Source organism: Aedes albopictus, chromosome 3 (genome assembly GCF_035046485.1).
Source record: "Aedes albopictus strain Foshan chromosome 3, AalbF5, whole genome shotgun sequence".
Taxonomy (NCBI): domain Eukaryota; kingdom Metazoa; phylum Arthropoda; class Insecta; order Diptera; family Culicidae; genus Aedes; species Aedes albopictus.
Window position 1 is genome coordinate 442443618 of NC_085138.1, and position 7368 is coordinate 442450985.

At 38.8% G+C, this 7368-nt stretch overlaps 2 long non-coding RNA genes across 3 annotated transcripts; one reads left to right on the forward strand and one right to left on the reverse strand.

Annotated features, from left to right (window-relative positions):
- Positions 1–1219: 1219 nt before the first annotated feature.
- LOC134292115 (uncharacterized) lies at positions 1220–4682 on the reverse strand. 2 transcript variants are annotated; one of them, XR_009999480.1, is made up of 4 exons: positions 3633–4682; positions 2724–2847; positions 2574–2651; positions 1220–1971 (listed from the first exon to the last, which is right to left on the reverse strand). It is a non-coding gene; the product is annotated as an uncharacterized LOC134292115 (long non-coding RNA). The 2 variants fall into 2 exon arrangements; XR_009999481.1 differs by having other exon boundaries at positions 2724–4682.
- A 1452-nt stretch (positions 4683–6134) lies between these two features.
- LOC134292116 (uncharacterized) lies at positions 6135–7226 on the forward strand. Its single transcript, XR_009999482.1, has 2 exons — positions 6135–6811; positions 7017–7226. It is a non-coding gene; the product is annotated as an uncharacterized LOC134292116 (long non-coding RNA).
- Positions 7227–7368: the final 142 nt, after the last annotated feature.

The window sequence follows — 7368 nt, forward strand, 5'->3', positions numbered from 1 at the left end:
GTTAATTTAACTAATTAGTCTAGAGTTCAAAAATTTTCATTTTCCTAAACTATTTATACGCAGCAAACTTTTTCTGGAAGTCAAGTCCAGATTCATAAGGTAGTAAACGAGTTTCAAAATAAAACTTATTTTCTGTTATAACCGTATAAAGAAGTTAAAAGAAGTTCTTTCGTGACGCACAAGTGAACCGTGTAAATTGGTAGTCATCATAAAACTAACTCATCTTTATTGATGTATATAATTCACTCAGTGCTCTTAATGCTATGTTCTGAGAACTCTCTCGGTGGGTTTCATCATTATACCGATGTTGTCTTGCTATAACAACTCCTACTTCCTTAATTTGATAAAATATACAAAAATCTAAAACATGCTTATTTAATGAATATCTTTGGTATGTTTGAAACTTTTTCAACATTAACTTCAGAACGCTCAATGACCATTAACACAATCAAAAATCAAAAGCAAATGTTTAACACGAGCACTGATTACTGTCCATTACTGTCAACACCGACCTGTTATATGTTACTTTTTTTCCCGGTTGAGAAACACTGCTGGTGTATCCATGCATACAAAACTTAATCCGATGAAACATAGCACAACCGCAGTTATCGACTATGAACACGACTGCACTACATCCTCCTCCAAATATGTTGTAAGTGTTCGCAGTTCAGTGTGGAGTGTTTTTGAGATTATGTTAGAATTTGTATCGTGTTTTGTTATAAAATAGTGCAGGTAGTTTCCGTAAGTGTCGTGCAGTTTTCTCCGTCAGTTACTGTTAGTCTAGTCCATAGTTTAGTAGACTACCGTACTACGCCACCACCCACGCTACTTCCGAAACCCACCACCAGAGGGAAAACGAAGTCCTTTTTGGTAGCCTAAAAGGGGTGGCAGATGCTGAACCAAGATGGAAGGACATATGCACACGAACGGACTAACGGGCGCGACAAACGACAATAGAATGCCTTGGGTCACTGTCCGAATACTGGAGGCCAGTGAACCATCTACACTCGACTCCATAATTCTTAAAGAGTCGCAAAAGAACCACAAACCGAAATGGTTGAAAGAACAGTTTTTAAGTGCTGTACCTCTGAAGCAAAGATAGAGAAGTGGAAGGTAGAAGAAGGGGCCCCGAAATACAAGAAAGAACAGGTTAGAGTAGATTAAGAATGTGGGAAAGTGCAGGGAGAAGAAGAGGCCGGAAAGTCAAGTCCGGGAATAAATGTGTAAATGTAACGTGACGTGAGTTTTTCTGTACGACAGTGCGAATATTCCCTGCCCGCGAATAACTGGTCGAGAAGCATGCCGACCCTGAGGTGTTGTTTCAGGGAGTCTCAGGAAGGCTCCCCTCTTGAGCTAGTCGACAGTTTCACTTTGGCGCCCAACTTAAAATCGTCTTCTTGACAGTTTTTTTGGAAGGGTCAGTTCGGAAGATCGCACTGGATCAAACTGGTTTCGACGGAGGTCTCTGGTAAAACTTCCAGGCCTTCACGAATTTAACTTACCACATTTGGACTTACTCTTTCTTCTTACACAGTTCGCAAAATCATTTCATTTGCGACGGAGGGGTTTTGTTGTCCAGAAACACAATGAACACAAACAAACGATTGTTCAAAAAGAACATTAGAACTCAATACTAGTCATTTTTAACTTTTTACTTTTGTTTGAAACAATTTTAGTGTGTTGTGATGTGATTTCGGATGTGTGTGAAATGAAAAGGCCAAAAAGAACGATAATTTTTATTTACAACAAATTTTGTGTGCTTCTTTTGAAGCGTGTGCAAATAGGATTTTCAAATTTACTAGGTTTTCAAATTTCATAGCATTTTTCAATTTACTAGGTTATCAAATTCTAATCTGTGATACTTTTAGCTCGTAAATAGTTCTTTTTAAATTCTAATTCCATTGCGAATTGGCGTGCAGAAAACGTCCTGAGTCGGTGATTACTCGTACTGTCATCGTTCAGTTGAATGAGCTAAAATGAGAGAAAAGTTTAGATTAGTTCAATGGAGCATTGCATGAATAGAAATAAATGAGAGTTTACAAGAGTAGGAGGAAGAAGAATGAACAGAAGAAGTATTATAGAAAAACATGCCTAGTGAAAGTTTTCACACGAGAGAGGAGTCTGGTTCCCACATACAAGCTAACGTTTGAATGTCGGAGACAGTTTTTATTACTGAACCATTAAGAAAATCTAATTCTTTTAGGTAAGAATTTCTAGATTTTTCTACAATGTTGTTCTCCCAGCCAAAACTCAGCTTTGGAGTGGTTATTTGTTTTTGTGTGGTAATAGTCCTAGTGTTGCGAATTTGAATTCGAGCACTACGGCCCAAATGATTTCAGACTCTGTTTAGAGTAAAGAGATGAAAGGTGCTCAGGGAAGCATAGATAGGTGGTACTAGATCACAAAATTCATCGCTTACACCAACAGCGGACTACACTACGATGAACTGAGAAGTCAACACTTCTTCTTTCTCAGGGATTGCGGTAGAAAGGTGTTGGTGAATGTGGTTGATTTGCGTGCATCTAGTAGCCTGGTAGATGGTAGGAGCAATTCAAATTGCTGGATATACTCACCACAAGTGAGACGGTGAGACCACACGAGTGCCAGGTCACTCAAAACAGGAAGGATCGTCTGTAGGGCGACTAGATTCCCTAAAAGAGAGAAAGATGGATGAATAGGCAAGTGTGGAGCGAAGGGTCAGTACAACTGGAATGGATAGTTACCTCTGTAAATACTGCATCTAGAGACACTATTCCATCCAGTCCTCGTACGAGCCACTCTTCGGATGCTTGGCCTAGGTGACGTCATCTTGTCTCGAAGCTGCGGAGGCAGTAATTGCAGAAATACCTAGGAAGATTTTAATATGTGATTAATGGGCCCATGTATTTTGAATGTCTGCTCACTTTGTACCCATAGTGGGAGTGAGACAGAATGATGCGCTAGATATCTCGTTTTCAGTAGCTAGTCTGATTGTCAACAATCATCTAATCAGACTTAGCGAAAATCTGAATGGAGATGCTGCGGATGAATGGTAATTGTATCGATAATGAGAAGCATAGTATGCTTTTAAAAAGGTTGAAAGAGATTTGATTGCGGAGTTACTCCTGTTAATAGCTTTGTCTAGGAGAACTTCTAAACATCAAATTCTCGATAAATTAACCTCAATTGGAAATTATTTCTTTGTAAGTTTTTGTATATATTTTGCATGATGGCCATTTCATTATTTTAATTTGTTGTTTTTGCATGTTTTGTAAAGTTTGTAGAATTTTGTTAATTTTTATCATTTCATTTTTTAATTGTTAGTTATCAGAATTTACTAGTTCAAAAAAATAGGAAATGCGGCGAAGACTGATAGTACTCACAGACCAAAGAATAGAAATAACCACAGTAAATTGAATCAAATATAGAAAAATAGACAAAAAGTAATCATTCAATCAATTTTAGATTTCTGAATTGCATAACCTCACTTTTAATGAAAATTCTCAAATCATTGTATTTGATGGATTCTGATTCAAGAATTTAATCTTTTGCAGTGAAGATCCATTTCCGGATTGGTTTTGGCCATCAATCTACGGGGATTTTTCACTCGCCGGCTAAGAAATAATTCTTAAATTAAAATTCATCGTACTTACCTTATGCTGATCATATCATCACCGTTCTCATCCATTTCACACCAATCAATAGTTTGACAGTTCGAAATCATCTCAATACAAACGCACACCAATGGACTATTGTTCGGATGGAATTCGAAGTAGGTAGTACTAGAACGATCACAACTCCGACAAACCGGTGAAACATTTCAAAGCACTATTTTACCGTACTATACCGTAGCTTTGCTCAATGAAATTTTAATCTGTAAATACTTGTAAATATGGTAAAAACGTGGTGTAAATATAGTGTTGTCATTCAATTTTGTTAGGTAAATAGCTTTTTAAACAATCGTATGGACAAAATGTAAGTATTAGAAGAGGTTGCCAAGCTCAATGTTTGCGCATTTGATCGCTGGAGACCAGAGCAATCGCGTTGACGGTCAGTACAGAGTTAATCTCTAAATTGTGAGGAGTTGGTAACAACGATGAAAACCTATGACCCCGATACTCTGTAAACGTACTTACTGGTCCTTTACAATGTGTTTCATTGATGTATTTCTGTATGACTTAATCTAGTACGTTTCGAGTCAAGTGTTTTGTGAACTACCGTCGGTTGAAGTGAATTTGTTCTGGTGTTGAGTGGTTTGTGTTGGTAGGTTCAGAGGTACGTGTAGCCGGGGAAGTCTTGTGTAATCTGTGGAAAAAATATTTACTTTGTAAATATTTTTTACCCGAGCTGGGGGAGAGTGTAAGTGTTCGCAGTTCAGTGTGGAGTGTTTTTGAGATTATGTTAGAATTTGTATCGTGTTTTGTTATAAAATAGTGCAGGTAGTTTCCGTAAGTGTCGTGCAGTTTTCTCCGTCAGTTACTGTTAGTCTAGTCCATAGTTTAGTAGACTACCGTACTACGCCACCACCCACGCTACTTCCGAAACCCACCACCAGAGGGAAAACGAAGTCCTTTTTGGTAGCCTAAAAGGGGTGGCAGATGCTGAACCAAGATGGAAGGACATATGCACACGAACGGACTAACGGGCGCGACAAACGACAATAGAATGCCTTGGGTCACTGTCCGAATACTGGAGGCCAGTGAACCATCTACACTCGACTCCATAATTCTTAAAGAGTCGCAAAAGAATCACAAACCGAAATGGTTGAAAGAACAGTTTTTAAGTGCTGTACCTCTGAAGCAAAGATAGAGAAGTGGAAGGTAGAAGAAGGGGCCCCGAAATACAAGAAAGAACAGGTTAGAGTAGATTAAGAATGTGGGAAAGTGCAGGGAGAAGAAGAGGCCGGAAAGTCAAGTCCGGGAATAAATGTGTAAATGTAACGTGACGTGAGTTTTTATGTTCGAAAGTGCGAAGATTCCCTGCCCGCGAATAACTGGTCGAGAAGCATGCCGACCCTGAGGTGTTGTTTCAGGGAGTCTCAGGAAAGCTCCCCTACTGAGCTAGTCGGCAGTTACAATGTAAACAATTACACCAACAATAAAAATCCTCGATGCATGTACATGTTTCTCTACAAGCTTAGAACGTTGCTTTTCCTGCGTAAGCTGATCGTGAAGTCATCAACTAAAAAAAGGTCGATTAATTGTAGCTCCATTGAAAAACTGATCTTGCTAGGCAGCGGCAACAGATGGAACAATCCAGCAAACATAAAAAACAAGAGCCAAATTGAGCTGATAAAAATGCACTTTTGTTTATTACTTTCGGCGAGGTTCACTTGCTCCACCACGGGTATTGTCAAGACATCTATGAAATTTGTTTCGCTTTGCGTGTGTGCTGTGGATGAAATAAAAATGGTCTTCAAAATTTTCCGAGGATATTCACAGATAAAAGCTGGAAAACAAAATGCCGTCGGTTCTGCTCTAACAATTAAAAAAAGAGAATAAAACAATATCTTTGCTGATAATAAAAACTTCTCTTTCACAAAAAAAAGTAAAATGGTGAGCGCCTAAATAGGATAAAAAGCAATAATTTGCAACATGCTACACAAGAAAAAACAAATCGCACTTCTGGTATTTTTATGCACTATTGTGCAGAAAAGGTCAGCGAAAAATCTGAACAACGTTCACTAAAAACACTGACAAAACTTTACTTTACAAAATATTACGATAAAACCAGAGAGATGCATAAATATACATACAATTAAAATATACAATAGTTGAAAAGAAAACAGATAACAGAATTAGGCAAACAAAAAAAACGCACACACACAATTCACTCCAAAACTACATAGCTATCGGCGGCTGAGAATTCACAGCAGACACATATTTAGCACGCATGTCGCCAAATGGAACTTGCACCGAAAAATTCACGCCAAAAGTAACAAATATCAGCGGTCGTGAAAGGCACAGCACAAATTCCAACGTTTCACCTCGTCGACACTGTTATAACCGTATAAAGAAGTTAAAAGACGTTCTTTCGTGACGCACAATTGAACCGTGTAAATTGGTAGTCATCACGAAACTAACTCATCTTTATTGATGCATATAATTCACTCACTTACAACATTTTCTCGGCCGACATAGTGAAAGTCGACGGAATACAATACTACTTCTTCGCAGATGACACTGGTTTTTTGGCTTCTCATCGCGACGCTGAAGTTGTCATCGATTCCCTCCAAGAAGCGCAGAACTCTATCCAAGAGTATCAAAGAAAATGGAAAGTTAAGGTTAATCCTGCGAAGTCCCAAGCTATTTTCTTCACCCGCCGTAGAAGCCCTAGATTTTTACCTCAGAGTCTTGTCTCTTGCAATGGTGTGGACATTCCGTGGTCGCCAAATGTCGACTATCTAGGTGTAACGCTGGACCAGAAGCTGAAATTCGACTGCCATGTGTCCAACTGCCTTAAAAAATGTGACAAACTCACTAGAATGTTGTATCCGCTGGTCAGAAGGGGCTCTCGCTTGGATTCCAACATCAAAATCCTGCTGTACAAAACCGTTTTTCGGCCTACGGTTTCGTATGGGTTTCCAGCTTGGTACGACTGCGCCAACGTTCACCGGAAGAAAGTACAAGTTAAGCAGAACCGCTTGCTCAAAATGATTCTGGATCTGAGCACCTTCCATCCAACTACAGATGTACACCGTCTTACTGGAGTGGAGTTAATCGATGACTGGTTCCGGAGACTCATTCCAAAATTCCAACAGAGCTGCGCCTCATCTTTAAATCCTCTGTTACAAGAGTTGGCCGTATGAAAGACATGTGATATTAGAATTAAGGTGAATATATAACGAAGCCACCCCTAGAAATTACAAGAGCACAAATCTGAAGAACCCAATGTCTCACCAAGCTGAAAAGTTGATCGATTGGTCACCCGCTGGTGGTGACCAATCGATCAACTTTTCATCACAATCCATCATATGGTTCTTCAGATTTGTGCTCTCGAAAATTCGAGGGGTGGCTTCGTTATATATTCACCTTAAGCTTTTCTCTTCTATAATGTTTCCTACGCTATTTCAAAGGTTTTTTTGTCTGAAATTTTTCCTTTTTTGTCAAAATTGTTGCTAGTCGTTTGTTAGTTTTCATCAAAGAAGTGCTTGTTCTATGTCATTGTTGTAAGGAATCCCAAATCTCAATGTTCAACTCCTAAAAACTCATTGTATTCGTTAAGGTAGAAATGAATATTGAATTGAATTGAAAATATAATTCACTCAGCGCTCTTAATGCTATGTTCTGAGAACCCTCTCGGTGGGTTTCATCATTATACCGATGTTGTCTTGCTATAACATTTTCTTCATGTCGTATACGTTAGTTCTTATGAGAACTAACAGAACAA